The 14,215-nt window shown below is 44.2% G+C and overlaps 3 non-coding genes and 1 pseudogene across 3 annotated transcripts; 3 read left to right on the plus strand and 1 right to left on the minus strand.

The window, feature by feature from the left end:
• Window positions 1–2,282: 2,282 nt before the first annotated feature.
• Window positions 2,283–2,484, plus strand: LOC131699822 (small nucleolar RNA U3; annotated as a pseudogene).
• Window positions 2,485–4,059: 1,575 nt separating this feature from the next.
• On the minus strand, window positions 4,060–4,133 carry trnan-guu (transfer RNA asparagine (anticodon GUU)). The gene has a single exon. It is a non-coding gene; the product is annotated as a tRNA-Asn (tRNA).
• Window positions 4,134–12,472: 8,339 nt separating this feature from the next.
• On the plus strand, window positions 12,473–12,679 carry LOC117419302 (small nucleolar RNA U3). Its single transcript, XR_004547248.2, has one exon. It is a non-coding gene; the product is annotated as a small nucleolar RNA U3 (small nucleolar RNA).
• Window positions 12,680–14,060: 1,381 nt separating this feature from the next.
• On the plus strand, window positions 14,061–14,133 carry trnaf-gaa (transfer RNA phenylalanine (anticodon GAA)). The gene has a single exon. It is a non-coding gene; the product is annotated as a tRNA-Phe (tRNA).
• Window positions 14,134–14,215: the final 82 nt, after the last annotated feature.

Below are 14,215 nucleotides of genomic sequence, written 5' to 3' on the forward strand. Positions count from 1 at the left end.
GAAAATAGAATTGGCTCGACATAATGTACTGGCATTTTGTACTCCCATAACCTTGCTCACATAACCTTGTATGCTTTGCTAAAGATAAGTAACCACAAGATGCCTACACTGCAGCTGCGGCTGTGAGATAAAAGGATGAGCCAGAAGTGTCTTTTTACACGTATACCCAAACCACCCATCCTTTTATCTGCTTGCTTAGCTATATGCCACGTATGCATAGTTATAAGTTGTTTTTTCTTATATGCTAATATCTGAATCATCATTGGCTAACCCTCTGCCTTGCTGACAGTTTTAAGGTATATAAGAAACTGATCTAACTCTGTATGTTGGAACACTACTCGATGATTATCTAGCACCCTGTGTGCTGAGAGTGTTCTCAGTTTGCAAACTTAAGAAATAAAGGCCTGTGTGTTTGGAATTCGCAGTCTCTCTTCCTTTATTAGAATTTCCACGACACGACAGCCTTTCTTTTGGCTATCACCTCTGCGAAGCAGGTCAGTGAGCTGCAGGCACTGTCTGTGCACAGCTCCTGCATGTGTGTATGGGATGATGGCAGCAGGGTTTCGCTGCGCACCATTCCCGCTTTCTTACGCAAGGTGATCACAGCTTTTCACGTTAACCAATCTGTGGAACTGGAGTCTTTTCACTCGCCTCCATTTGCTTCGCAGGAGGATGAGAGACTTAACTTCCTCTGCCCAGTGCGGGCTTTGAGGTATTATGTACTTAGGACAGAAGCCTTGCGTAAATCTGACCAGCTATTTGTCTGTTATGGTACACGGACTCTGGGACAGCTCCTCTCGAAGCAGCGTCTGTCACACTGGATTGCAGACATGGTGTCGACTGCGTATTACGGTGCTGGGTTACCCCCACCTGGTAGAATAGCTGCGCATTCCACTAGGGGGTTGGCTACATCTTGGGCCCTTTTTAGGGGCGCTTCAATGTCTGATATCTGTACTGCGGCTAGCTGGGCTACTCCGCATACTTTCACAAGGTTCTATCGTATCAATGTGGTAGATCCTGCTGTGCCATCTGTGGGCACGAGAGTCCTTGAGGGTGTAAGTTCACATTGCTAACCTCTGGGTTAGACAGTGCTTGTGCATCCCTCATATGCTGCCGTTCCTTCTCCCTCGCGACGGCTCTGGTATACTTTATCCCATAAGTATGTTGGTGGTCGTCTTCGACTTGAAAGGGAACGTTAGGTTACCTACCGTAACCCTGGTTCCCTGAAAAAGAAGACGACCACCAACCATGAGGTCGCTTCAGTCGCCCTCACGGGTTCGGCGGAAAAAGAGGGAGATCTTCCGGTGAGTGATGGTTTTGTACCCTCGGTAGGCGGGACCGAGTGCGTCATCACAGGAAGGGGCCTTCGGCAGCTCTGATATAGAGAGCTCAGTATACCTACCTCTAGGGCAGGGGGATAGCCCATAAGTATGTTGGTGGTCGTCTTCTTTTTCAGGGAACCAGGGTTACCGTAGGTAACCTAACGTTTTTCAGTCTGGGGAATGTTACAAATTAGCAGACTGTGCTTTAAAATACACATGTAGGGCGGTCGTCTATGTTACAAAGAATTGTCACACGTTGTATTTCTATCCATGATGCATTGGGACTATATACGTAGATACATTAAAACTATTTGGAGAATGCCGGCATCGATCCCGCTACTTCTCGCATGCTAAGAGAGCGCTCTACCATTTGAGCAAATTCCCCTTGCATTGTGGCAGCGATTCTCATAGGCTACATCGCAGCTTCCATTCAGTACTTTTTTTCTTCTGCTTGGTAACTCAGTCATGAGACAGCTGTCGCAGAGTGGCGCAGCGGAAGCGTGCTGGGCCCATAACCCAGAGGTCGATGAATCGAAACCATCCTCTGCTAGCTTGTTTTTCTTCTGTTAGCAAAGTAGTTTTTCTAAAATATAAACTGAACTGATTTGCAAATCCAAAAAATAAATTAATTAACAAAATAGAAAATATTTCGACTAGATGTATGTTTTCAATTTCTTCAAAAAGTACTCTCAAGCTCGTTGATTCAGTCGCTTTAAAATCCACCTCTATGTCCCGCTGCAGCAGCGCTGTGTGCTGTGGCTCGAGCTTGTTTGACGAGACAGGCAATGCAAAAATGATAAAACTTGCTTTTGTATCACACGACAAACTTAACGTGTGCTTTAACGGCTTGGCTGTCTCAAGTTAGTTTGTATTGTTAATGTAACACCTCGTTTTTGCCCAGTCGTTGTATCATATGAAGTGAGCTTGCCAGTTGGGGGCGATGGTCTGCCAATAAAAGTTAAGACTATATTTGCAAGAATCATTTCTAGAGTGAAACATGTTTTGAAGGGATTGTTCTCGGTATCCCCCAGGAGGAGCGGGAGTGTTTTCTTCTCAGCACCGAGCGGACAATGAGTGTTGTTTTTGGGCACCTGCTCGCTGCTACTGATGACCACTCCAATCTTCAGTCGGTGGATTGTTGAAGGAAGGGGACACATTTTGAGTGTGTATCTCATACTGGTATTAACGTGGAAAAAAGAAACGATCAAGCCTAAAATTGTTCAGTTGTTTAAATCAATAAGCAAATTTCAAATGGATCACTGCTAATGTTAAAACAATTTAAGAACACTTTAAATAGGGTTTGACTAATATAAAAATATAGTTATGTTATTTGCACTACGCAGGACTAGATTGAGCTTAAATAAAGGCATTACATCTGAAAATATCTTGTGTTTACCCCCATGTCAAACTTTGTATTCGTCCTCATAAAGTGTTAGAAAATGTAAACAGCAGTTGGAGAATGCTGAAGTCGATCATCCTAGCATGTTAAACGAGGGCATTTCTCATGTAAGCCACTTCCAGTAATAGATCGTTTGTACTGTTCTCAATGGTCCGCATCCCAGCCTGAGACCACGATCCAATTGTAAAACTTTACAATGCATTAGTAAGACCTTACCTAGAATATTGTGATCAGTTCTGATCACCTCTCTGCAAAAAGGATATTGCAGCTCTAGAGAGAGTGCAAAGAAGAGCAACCAGAAATATCCCAGGTTTAAAAGGCATGTTACAGGCTAAAAGAATTGAATCTATTCAGCCTTGAACAAAGAAGACTACGCGGCGATCTGATTCAAACATTCAAAATCCTAAAAGGTAGAGACAGTGTCGACCCAGGGGACTTCTTTTTTAACATGAAAAAAGAAACAAGGACCAGCCGTCACAAATGGAGATTACATAAAGGGGCATTCAGAACAGAAAATAGGAGGCACTTTTTTACACAGGGAATTGTGAGGGTCTGGAACCAACTCCCCAGTAATGTTGTTGAAGCTGACACCCTGGGATCCTTCAAGAAGCTGTTTGATGAGAGTCTGGGATCAATAAGCTACTAACAACCAAACGAGCAAGATGGGCTGAATGGCCTCCTCTCGTTTGGAAACTTTCTTATGTTCTTATGTTCCTATATCCTATTGTGCTTGTTAAGACATAGCGTGAATCTTGAAAATGTCTTGTTTGTTTAACAAAGCCAGCAGTCACTTTATTGATCACCCTGTGGATTAAACGCTATTGGAACACAGATAATTGTGTTGAAGATGTTAATAGACTTTCAATGTACGCGTTGTAGAGCTAAGCGTTTGTTGAGGCAGTTCAAGCGCTGCACATTCAGGCAGCCGGTTGCAGTCTTTACCTGTTTCCTAGATGTTTGCCATTTGGTCTTACTCTGGAAGGAGTAGAACAAAAGCTAAACCATTTGTTGAGAACCGCATTTGGGAGAAAACTTAAGTGTTTCAAAATGCATTTGTAAAGTGCATTTGTCTATTAGGTTGTTTATGGTGTGACAAAAAGAATGCTATCTTGAAAACGCAGTCCTGTCAAGCCGAAATAGCTCAGTTGGGAGAGCGTTAGCCTGAAGATCTAAAGGTCCCTGTTTCGATCCCGGGTTTCGGCAAACACCAAGACATTTTGTTTTGTTTTGTATTATTTTGAACTAAAAACAGAGCACATTTTTTTCTTCATTGTAATTGGAGGAAATAACAACGTACTAGTGCCATTTTCTAATGTGATTAAGAAATTCAAAAAGCATCGTCCCTGGGTGGGCTTGAACCACCAACCTTCCGGTTAACAGCCGAACGCGCTAACCGATTGCGCCACAGAGACCAACCTGCTCGACTTCTAAAGCATACGGGAGTGATTAGCAAGGCGAGATGCTGCAGAACCTGATCGAGGGAGCAGAACTCAGCCGAACCTGAAACCACATCTAAGAAGAAAGCAACACGGGGCAGGAAAGTCTATGTAATCCATTATGGCAGCACAACATACGTCATTTTGTTAGATAACACACTGGGGGTCCAACACAGCAGTGTGTGTAAATAGCTACAATGGAAACCAAATACTTACGGTTCAAATGGGAATCTTCATCAGATTTTAAGAACACATTTGACATACTTTACACTGCAAAGGAGGAAGGCAGGCAATGCAAATGAGGCGTGATCCATTGCTAAAAAAATACATTAAATCTCCCTTTGTGCTTCTCGGAAGACATACGACGGAGGGCGCACTGCACTTTTTTAGTTTGGGGAATGTTACAAATTAGCAGACTGTGCTTTAAAATACATATAGGGCGGGCTTCTCTGTTACAAAGAATAAATTAGCAGACTGTGCTTTAAAATACATATAGGGCGGGCTTCTCTGTTACAAAGAATTGTCACACTTTGCATTTCTCTCCATGATGCATTGGGACTAAATACGTAGATACATTAAAACTATTTGGAGAACGCGGGCATCGATCCTGGTACTTCTTGCGCTATCATTTGAGCTAATTCCCCTGGTTTTGTGGCAGCGATTCTCATAGGCTACATCGCTGCTTGATAAGAGCGATTCAGATTGTTCTATATTTTTTTTTTATTGGCAATGTGCCATTTGCAAATTCAAAAATAAATTGAACAATCAAAAATGATAATACTTGCTTTTGTATCACACGACAAACTTAAGGTATGCTTTAACGGTTAGGCTGTCTCAAGTTAGTTTGTATTGTTAATACCATATCTTTGTTTGATCGCTATACAATCAATATGTTGTGTAGGCTAAATTGTATAAATAAACGCCCGGAAACATTCAAATCCAAACACGTTAAAAGATGAAATAGTGTGGAATAGAAACAAAGAATTTGACCTCGACGTGATTTGCACACGCAACCTTCTGATCTGGAGTCAGACGCGCTACCGTTGTGCCACGAAGTCCTGCCAGTGTGTGTTCTTATTATGCAATGCTAGAGTGCACAGCAAGCATGCCAAACGCATGGTAATGCCGACGCTGATACTAGGAAAACACTCACTATCACTAGCGTCATGGGAAACAGCCGACTCAATATGTGTTCGTAGCCAGCAGGGCTATGAAGCTGTCGGAAGTGTGTTTGATTCTCAGCTTTAAAAGTAAAGAAAAGATAAAACAATGCGATTTGATTTTATAATGTTCATTAATTGAAACGTGGGCATAAACACAGTTGTACTGGCTGTGAATCGTTTCGGGTCAATTTCTTGGAAAGCAGCTATGCTGACCAATATATCACCAACGGGGGAAGCTGGCAGTACTGAGTGACACAGAAGAAGGATTCTCTCAGCGCGTCTCCTCTGAATGCGCACTGGCACAAAGAGGCTTTGCTCATCTAATGACGTGGCGGAATGCAATAATGTATTGGGTCAATTTATCAACAAAAGAAACATAAACAAAAGTGTATGTAATTATTTGTGAATAAACTGTCTTACTTATACGATGGGACCAGGAACTTACATCCGCAATTTAATGATCGGCCAACCACAAAGAGACTTTGTCTTGACCAGTAATTTAAAAACATGCGGCAATGGTTCTACTGGGGATAGCACCCAGGGCCTTCTGCGTGTAAAGCAGACGTGATAATCACTACACTATGGAACCTAGGCAGAACTGTGTCGGTGCTCCTACATTATTGTCTACATGCATCTCAAATAATTACAATGTCATTTATCAGACCCTTCGGCGTTGTCTTTAAAAATTAAACTTCCCAGACCGAACGCAGGCTAACATTAATTCACTGGTTGCCTACGAGGGCTTGAGAGGAGGCGAAATTGGGAGTGAGATATTAAGAATGAGACAAGATGAGAGGATTTCTCCGGTTGCTTAGGAGGCTTGAGAGGGGTGAGACATTTGAGAGTTTAAGAGTGAGACGAGTTTGAGGGATGGCGAGATTGAGGGCTGGAGTTTGGGAATGGTGCTTAGTAACATTGAGGTTAGATACTGATAGCAGGACGAGATAGGGGGGCGAAGAGTTTTCCCTTCTCGTCGGGTCAGGCAGCATCCTCTGGCTGCTGGGCGACGTAGAGAGGGAGACACGAGAAGAGCAAAGGATTAGATATAAACACTTTCCGCCGGGTCAGACAGCATCCTCTGACTGCTGGGTGACGTAAAAGTGAGAGAGAGAGCAAAGTTTAGACATATAACATACAACAAACTGACTCTCGCTCCCGACGAGTCAGGCAGCATCCTCTGGCTGCTGGGCGTTTAGTGGAGCAAGAGACAGGAAGGGGACGAACAGGACAAAAGGACAGATCCTTCGCAACTCAGGGCAGCATCCTCAGGCATCTAAGCTGGCAGCTGGGCGGCGTGGAGAGCTTAGGAAAAAGTGTCTCGGGTCCGTTTAGGAGAGACGAAAACAGAGAAACCCCCCCCCCCCCTCGGTCGGGGCCCGCTCGGCAGGTGGAGGCTCGGCCTACTGCATGAGGGGGCTGAAATGGTCCTGGACCTGAAATAGAAGAGAGGAGATGGGACAGCAAGGTTGAGGCCTGGAAGGCTTAGCGCATAAGCAGCAGAAGAATAGGATGTGGCCGGGGGTCCCCTCAGGCCGGCGAGGAACAGCCGGGCGGCAGTGGTTGAGACGAGAGGCCGACCCGGACGAACCACACCGTGGGATAGAAAAGAGATCGCAGAGCCGCACACATAAACAAAAGCTAGAAGAAAAGAGAAAAGACAAGAGATGTTAGTAGACAACCTATGCCTATAAGCCGTCCGCACTGTGGAGAGGAAAAACCCCCCTGCAGGGAGGAAACCTCTGGTGGGCCTGGCGGAGAGGGCGCCCCCCACTCCGGGCAAGCTAACGAGTGCTTGGTGAGCTGTGGCGATGTCTGCAGAGGATGATCTAATATAAAGTTCACAGCTGAAGAGATCCAGCGCCCCATAGACTTAATCAAGTGTTGATTCCTGCCCTGGCCGCGGAGGCAGCTGCTCCGATCCAGAATGAATGGGGGGAAAAATAGTTAGAAGAAAGTCCGATCCGTGACAAGAGGGTGCATAAACGGGATGAGAACCAGTGTCTCGTAAGTATAGATCTGGAGCTGTCGATGAAGAGGGGATCTGACGGAAGATACTGAATCCTTGGCTTAATTGGACCGTTTTTGAAGATCTGATGTGGAGGATGAAGTGGTTTCTGGGGATTTGAGAGAGATCTGAGCACTTGAGCTGGGAAGCTGGAAGTTGATGGAGTTGAGAATTCTGCACAGCGGAGAAATCCAAAGGCGGCGGTCAGGCACAGGGTTTCCATGACGATGTCGTTGAATAGGTTGAAGCATCCTTGCCGGAGAGCAGTGATGAGACAAAGGAGAAGGTCAGTAGAGATTGATTAACTTGATGGAGAGGAGGGGAGCAGGCTTTTCTCCATACCTCTGAGCGTTCTCTCTAGAGATCCGCCATCTCTAGAACGGACGAGAGGAGAAGATTGGAGGCGAAATTGATACTGAATGCCCGCTAGGTAGCATCTAAATAGAGGAGGGGGCTAAACGTAGAGACAGCCTGAGGTGAGTGATGAAGGCGAGGAGGTGCTGTAGGTTGAAAGAGGTATGAGAGATCCGTTTTTTTTTTTTATTTATTTATTTATTTATTTATTTATTTTTTACTCGCAAAAAAGTGAGTAAATGAAGACCAGGCAGTCGAGTAGGAGGAACGGGTAGATGGGGCGAGAGCGTTCTCCATGAATCCACGTGCTGATTGAAGGAGGCCGGAGAGAGAGTTATTCAGTTGAATATTGTTTTGCTGAAGGGTAGTACGAGACGAGGGTTGGGGTCTGCTCCTGGGACCAGGTTGCAGAACTTCTGGATCTTGATGTAACTGTCTGTTTTGAAGTCCTGATGAATAGGAGGAAGTTATTTCCGGGGACTTGAGTGAGGTCAAAGTGCCGCAGGCTGATGGCTGGGAAACTGGAGATTCCGATGAGATTGGTTGTCTTGATGGAGAGGAGGATGCGAGACTCTCAGGCGGACCTCCGGGACCTCCGGGATTGAAAGGGGGGGTGGGGAACGGAGGAGGAACTGGTGCTGTATACCTGAGAGATAATTCCTGATGGAGGAAGGGGCCAGGTTAAGGGATAGCCTGAGGTCTGGCATAAAGGCAAGGAGGTGCTGAAGGTTATAGGTGGTGAGAGAGATACTAATCTGGGCACAGAATGTGGTGAAGGAAGACCAGGCAGTAGAATAAGAAGAGCGAGTGGAAAGGGCGAAGGCAATTCTCCCTGAAGCTGCAGGCAGACTTGGGGAGGCTGAAGAGTGTGGAGTTTAGTGGAACACCAGCTGATTGAAAGAAGGAACTTGTCGCGGGTTGGGGTCTGCTTCTGGGACCGGGCTGTAAAACTTGCGGACCATCACACAACCTCCACCATGTTTAACACTGGGCATGGTTAACTTTTCCTTTTTTTTTTTTTTTTTTTTTTTTTTTTACTGCAAGGTGTAGTATTCTGTAGTAAAATTACTACAGCTGGCCAAAGTCCAGTATCTGGGTGCGCGGAATGGTTCACAAGACCTCATGGTTGAAATGGCTTAACGCTCAGAGTCTATCCATTGTATTCCCCTTGATGTCCTGGTACTCTTGCTTTTTTTTTTTTTTTTTTTTTTAAAACCGGTAAATCACAGGTGTTGTCACGGTAAGTTCACAGGGTGCACTCTGTTCCTTCAGGAATCCTGCAGAGGAAGTGCTTCACAAGAGCAGTTAGACATAGTACTTCCAAGGTCAGGTCATTGAATAGACAGAGCAGCTTTTTCTGAGGGTAGAGATTAAAGAGTGAAGGATGTCTATTGATATAGGGAGCCAGGATGGAGCAGCAGGGGGGGGGGGGCTCTTGAGGATCTCTCTGAGTGTCAAGCAAACTGATGGGATGGATAGGAGTGTTGAAGAAGGGACGGAGATGAGGCGGCAGAAATACTGAATTCCGGAGATGTAGGCTTTAACGGTAGTGGGGGCTAAGTGAAGATAATCCCTTGCATGGGCGATGGAGGCTAGAATCCGTTGCTCATTAAATCAGAATGGGATGTATTTTGAGTGCAGAAAGTTGTAAATGTTTTCCATCCAGAGGTAAATGAAGATTTGGTCGCTGGGACTAAGAGTGTGGCCATGTAGTGATGAGCAGATTGCAGAAGGTTGGAGAGTGTTGTATTTAGTTGAATGGCAGATGTTGGTGTTGCAGAGTTTGATGAGGGCTGAGGTGGCAGCTGGACCTGAACAAATATATGAAATCGACTGCCGAGATGTTTTTAAAAACAAAGGCAGAGAGATGAGATGCCAACCATCCTGTGTTAGTTAATACGGGATTGATCAGCGGTTTGCTACCATCTTGTCTGTTTGGAATGGAAAAGGTGAACTCATAAATCAGAGATTTGGGTTTCACAACTCCAATCATTCTCCAAATAGTGGAACTCCTTAATTCATAAATCAAGCAGATTTCCAGTCTCGTACCATATATTAAAGCTTGTAGTATCTGAGAGGATGAGCGGACATATGACTAAATTGCTGAGGAAGTCAAGCTCTCCGTGTATATATATATTTTAGATCCAGGTATTGGAGGAAAGCTGGAGCGTTGGAAGCTCTGGAGGAGAGCAGTTGCAGATTTAAACAGTAAACTAAAGCCACTTTTGTATGCTGCAATAGAAGCAGATCTGAAGAGGGAGCCGAGATTTGCTGTAATGAGGAGATATTAACAGTAGTGGCAAGATCTGCTGAACGGGCAGAGATCTGAGGGAGTAAACGATGGAATGCTGTCAGTAGTCTGCAGTGGCCTGCTGTAGAGAGCAGAGAGCTGCTGAATGCGGTGAAAATTGGTATTTGAGAGTTAAGGCGTTTTTAGATGATGTCGGCGATGGGGCTGCCTTTGGGCAGAAATGAAGAATGCATAGATCTGAGGCCGCTGCAGAACCTGAGAGGATGGGAATGCGTTGCTCGGAGGCTGCTGCAAAACCTATTGATTTGATCAGGAGCAGTCTAAGAGTGTATTGTCTATTGCGGGATAGGAGGACGCTTGACTGAAATGTTGATAATCGTAGCACATAGTTTTCGTATGTGACTGGTAGCTCAAATTGAATGAAATGGACTTTGAAAGTTATATTAAGTGCCTTGATGAAGTTGGGGGCAAATGAGGAAGTGCAAATCCGGGAACAAGAAGGTTGCAGGAATGGCCTGATGCAGGGAAGCTGTAAATTAATGTGACGGTGGATTCTTAACATCTCAGAAAGCTGATAAGCATGGCTTCATGACAAGGTTCTCAAGGGGAGGGGTTTGGATTTGAAAAATTCAAGTTAATATATGTAGAAAAAGAGGTTGAGGCAGGAGGGTACTGAGAATCCCTCAGAAAGACAACAAACTGCAGGAATTGATAGAAAGTTTGGAGTGTGCGAGATTCGCAGCGATAGCAAATCATCTTAAATTATGTAGATATTGTGGTGTTATGCTGCCATCTAGAGGTTTTGATTGGAATTGAAACTATTGGCTTCAGTGAAGCAGGGTAGCATATATTTGGTTATTGCGATTACAATCCTTGTCTATGTATTAAGCATTTGCTTTAGAACAGTTAGTGATGATATAGGTAAGTTAACGTAGGTCTAGAAGAGGAGCCTGCAGTATTTAGATGTCACGATTCGGGGAGTTGAAGCTCTCATGTTGCAAAAGCGCAGCGCAGGAGCCAGAAGATTGCAGTCGTGAGGCACAGGCTCGCATTGCCTGTTAAAGCTGCCTGGTCGCCGTAGCAACTTACCACTCCCAGTAGTCACTCGCTGAGGCGTTGCCGTGGTAACCATGATCTGTGAGGCCCCGGTGTGAAAGAGTTGCAGTACAGCGGTGACGTTGGAACAGTCTTTCTGATGAAAACGCAGACCAAGTTGAGAATGGCACTGCGCTTTGAACGGCGCAGACTGAGCAGGTAGGAAAATAGCTGATACTATCTTGCGAGCGCAGAGCAGAGAAACGGCTTGCAGTGAAAGAAACGAACAACAAAAAACAAACACAGACAAGGAAGCGGAAATAGTGCTGGGTTAAAGTAGAAAAAGAGAGCGAGATAGACAGGAGGGGCAGCCAATAACACATACGTGGAGCAGCGCTGGCCATGCCCTAATAATTGACGAGGCGAGCGCTGCATTGTGTGATTGGCTGGAAATACTAAATGAGGCTGAACTGGGATCAGCTTCCACCCGGAAGAGATCGCGGACGCTACCGGGCAGGATGCCACGGAGGGAAGGTAAGACAGGCTAAAGAAAAGGAAATAGGATAAGAAGAAAAAGGAGCGCAAAGCGGGAGAGAGCCCTCTACGGCATCCCCCGAATTACGCCTAAAGGCTAACATATCAATGAATCTTAAATATTTTCTATAGCGCCCCATATGCGATTCACAAAATCTACTTAAAAACAAGACAATATCTCATTGTAAGCCTGGTCGAACAAAAGAAGTCTTCAGTGTAATTTTCAACAAAGAGTGCTTTCCACGATTTACGATGCTTTAGAGAGACGGAATATTGGAATTGGCAGCCGAGACTGGGGAATAAAACTGCCCGTGATCAAAGTGGGCAGAAAAGCTGCATATTTTCCATAAGGTATATTTGAGGAAAGAAAACGGTTCTCTCTGATTTGCAACGTTTCTATGGTTCGGCCCGGCCACTGCCGTGTGTCTGGTTAAAACGATGAGTTCAGTATTTTTTTCTTCTGCTTGGTAATTCAGTCTTGAGGCAACTGTAGCAGAGTGGCGCAGCGGAAGCGTGCTGGGCCCATAACCCAGAGGTCGATGGATCGAAACCATCCTCTGCTAGCTTGTTTTTCTTCTGTTAGCAAAGTAGTTTTTCTAAAATATAAACTGAACTGATTTGCAAATTCAAAAAATAAATTCATTAACAAAATAGAAAATATTTCGACTAGATGTATGTTTTCAATTTCTTCAAAAAGTAGTCTCAAGCTCGTTGATTCAGTCGCTTTAAAATCCACCTCTATGTCCCGCTGCAGCAGCGCTGTGTGCTGTGGCTCGAGCTTGTTTGACGAGACAGGCAATGCAAAAATGATAAAACTTGCTTTTGTATCACACGACAAACTTAACGTATGCTTTAACGGCTTGGCTGTCTCAAGTTAGTTTGTATTGTTAATGTAACACCTCGTTTTTGCCCAGTCGTTGTATCACATGAATTGAGCTTGCCAGTTGGGGGTGACGGTCTGCCAATACAAGTTAAGACTATATTTGCAAGGATCATTTCTAGAGTGAAACATGTTTTGAAGGGATTGGTCTCGGTATCCCCCAGGAGGAGCGGGAGTGTTTTCTTCTCAGCAACGAGCTGACAATGAGTGTTGTTTTTGGGCACCTGCTCGCTGCTACTGATGACCACTCCAATCTTCAGTCGATGGATTGTTGAAGGAAGGGGACACATTCTGAGTGCGTATCTCATACTGGTAGAAACGCGGAAAAAAGTAACCATCAAGCCTAAAATTGTTCAGTTGTTTAAATCAATAAGCAAATTTCAAATGGATCATTGCTAATGTTAAAACAATTTAAGAACACTTTAAATAGGGCTTGACTAATATAAAAATATAGGCATGTTATTTGCACTACGCAGGACTAGATTGAGCTTAAAAAAAGGCATTACATCTGAAAATAACTTGTGTTTACCCCCACTTACAAGGAAAGCGTCAAACTTTGTATTCGTCCTCGTAACAGTGTTAGAAAATGTAAACAGCAGTTGGAGAATGCCGAAGTCGATCATCCTAGCATGTTAAACGAGGGCATTTCTCATGTAAGCCACATCCAGTAATAGATCGTTTGTACTGTTCTCAATGGTCCGCATCCCAGCCTGAGACCACGATCCAATTGTAAAACTTTACAATGCATTAGTAAGACCTTACCTAGAATATTGTGATCAGTTCTGATCACCTCTCTACAAAAAGGATATTGCTGCTCTAGAAAGAGTGCAAAGAAGAGCAACCAGAAATATCCCAGGTTTAAAAGGCATGTTGTATGCAGACAGGCTAAAAGAATTGAATCTATTCAGTCTTGAACAAAAAAGACTACGCGGCGATCTGATTCAAACATTCAACATCCTAAAAGGTAGAGACAATGTCGACCCAGGGGACTTCTTTTTTGACATGAAAAAAGAAACAAGGACCAGCGGTCACAAATGGAGATTACATAAAGGGGCATTCAAAACAGAAAATAGGAGGCACTTTTTTACACAGAGAATTGTGAGGGTCTGGAACCAACTCCCCAGTAATGTTGAAGCTGACACCCTGGGATCCTTCAAGAAGCTGCTTGATGAGAGTCTGGGATCAATAAGCTACTAACTACCAAACGAGCAAGATGGGCTGAATGGCCTCCTCTCGTTTGGAAACTTTCTTATGTTCTTATGTTCCTATATCCTATTGTGCTTGTTAAGCCATAGCGTGAATCTTGAAAACGTCTTGTTTGTTTAACAAAGCCAGCAGTCACTTTATTGATCACCCTGTGGATTAAACGCTATTGGAACACAGATGATTGTGTTGAAGATGTTAATAGACTTTCAATGTATGCGTTGTAGAGCTAAGCGTTTGTTGAGGCAGTTCAAGCGCTGCACATTCAGGCAGCCGGTTGCAGTCTTTACCTGTTTCCTAGATGTTTGCCATTTGGTCTTACTCTGGAAGGAGTAGAAAAAAAGCTAAACCATTTGTTGAGAACCGCATTTGGGAGAAAACTTAAGTGTTTCAAAATGCATTTGTAAAGTGCATTTGTCTATTAGGTTGTTTATGGTGTGACAAAAAGAATGCTATCTCGAAAACGCAGTCCTGTCAAGCCGAAATAGCTCAGTTGGGAGAGCGTTAGACTGAAGATCTAAAGGTCCCTGGTTCGATCCCGGGTTTCGGCAAACACCAAGACATTTTGTTTTGTTTTGTATTATTTTGAACTAAAAACAGAGCACATTTTTTTCTTCATTGTAATTGGAGGAA

Source organism: Acipenser ruthenus, chromosome 23 (genome assembly GCF_902713425.1).
Source record: "Acipenser ruthenus chromosome 23, fAciRut3.2 maternal haplotype, whole genome shotgun sequence".
NCBI classification, from domain to species: domain Eukaryota; kingdom Metazoa; phylum Chordata; class Actinopteri; order Acipenseriformes; family Acipenseridae; genus Acipenser; species Acipenser ruthenus.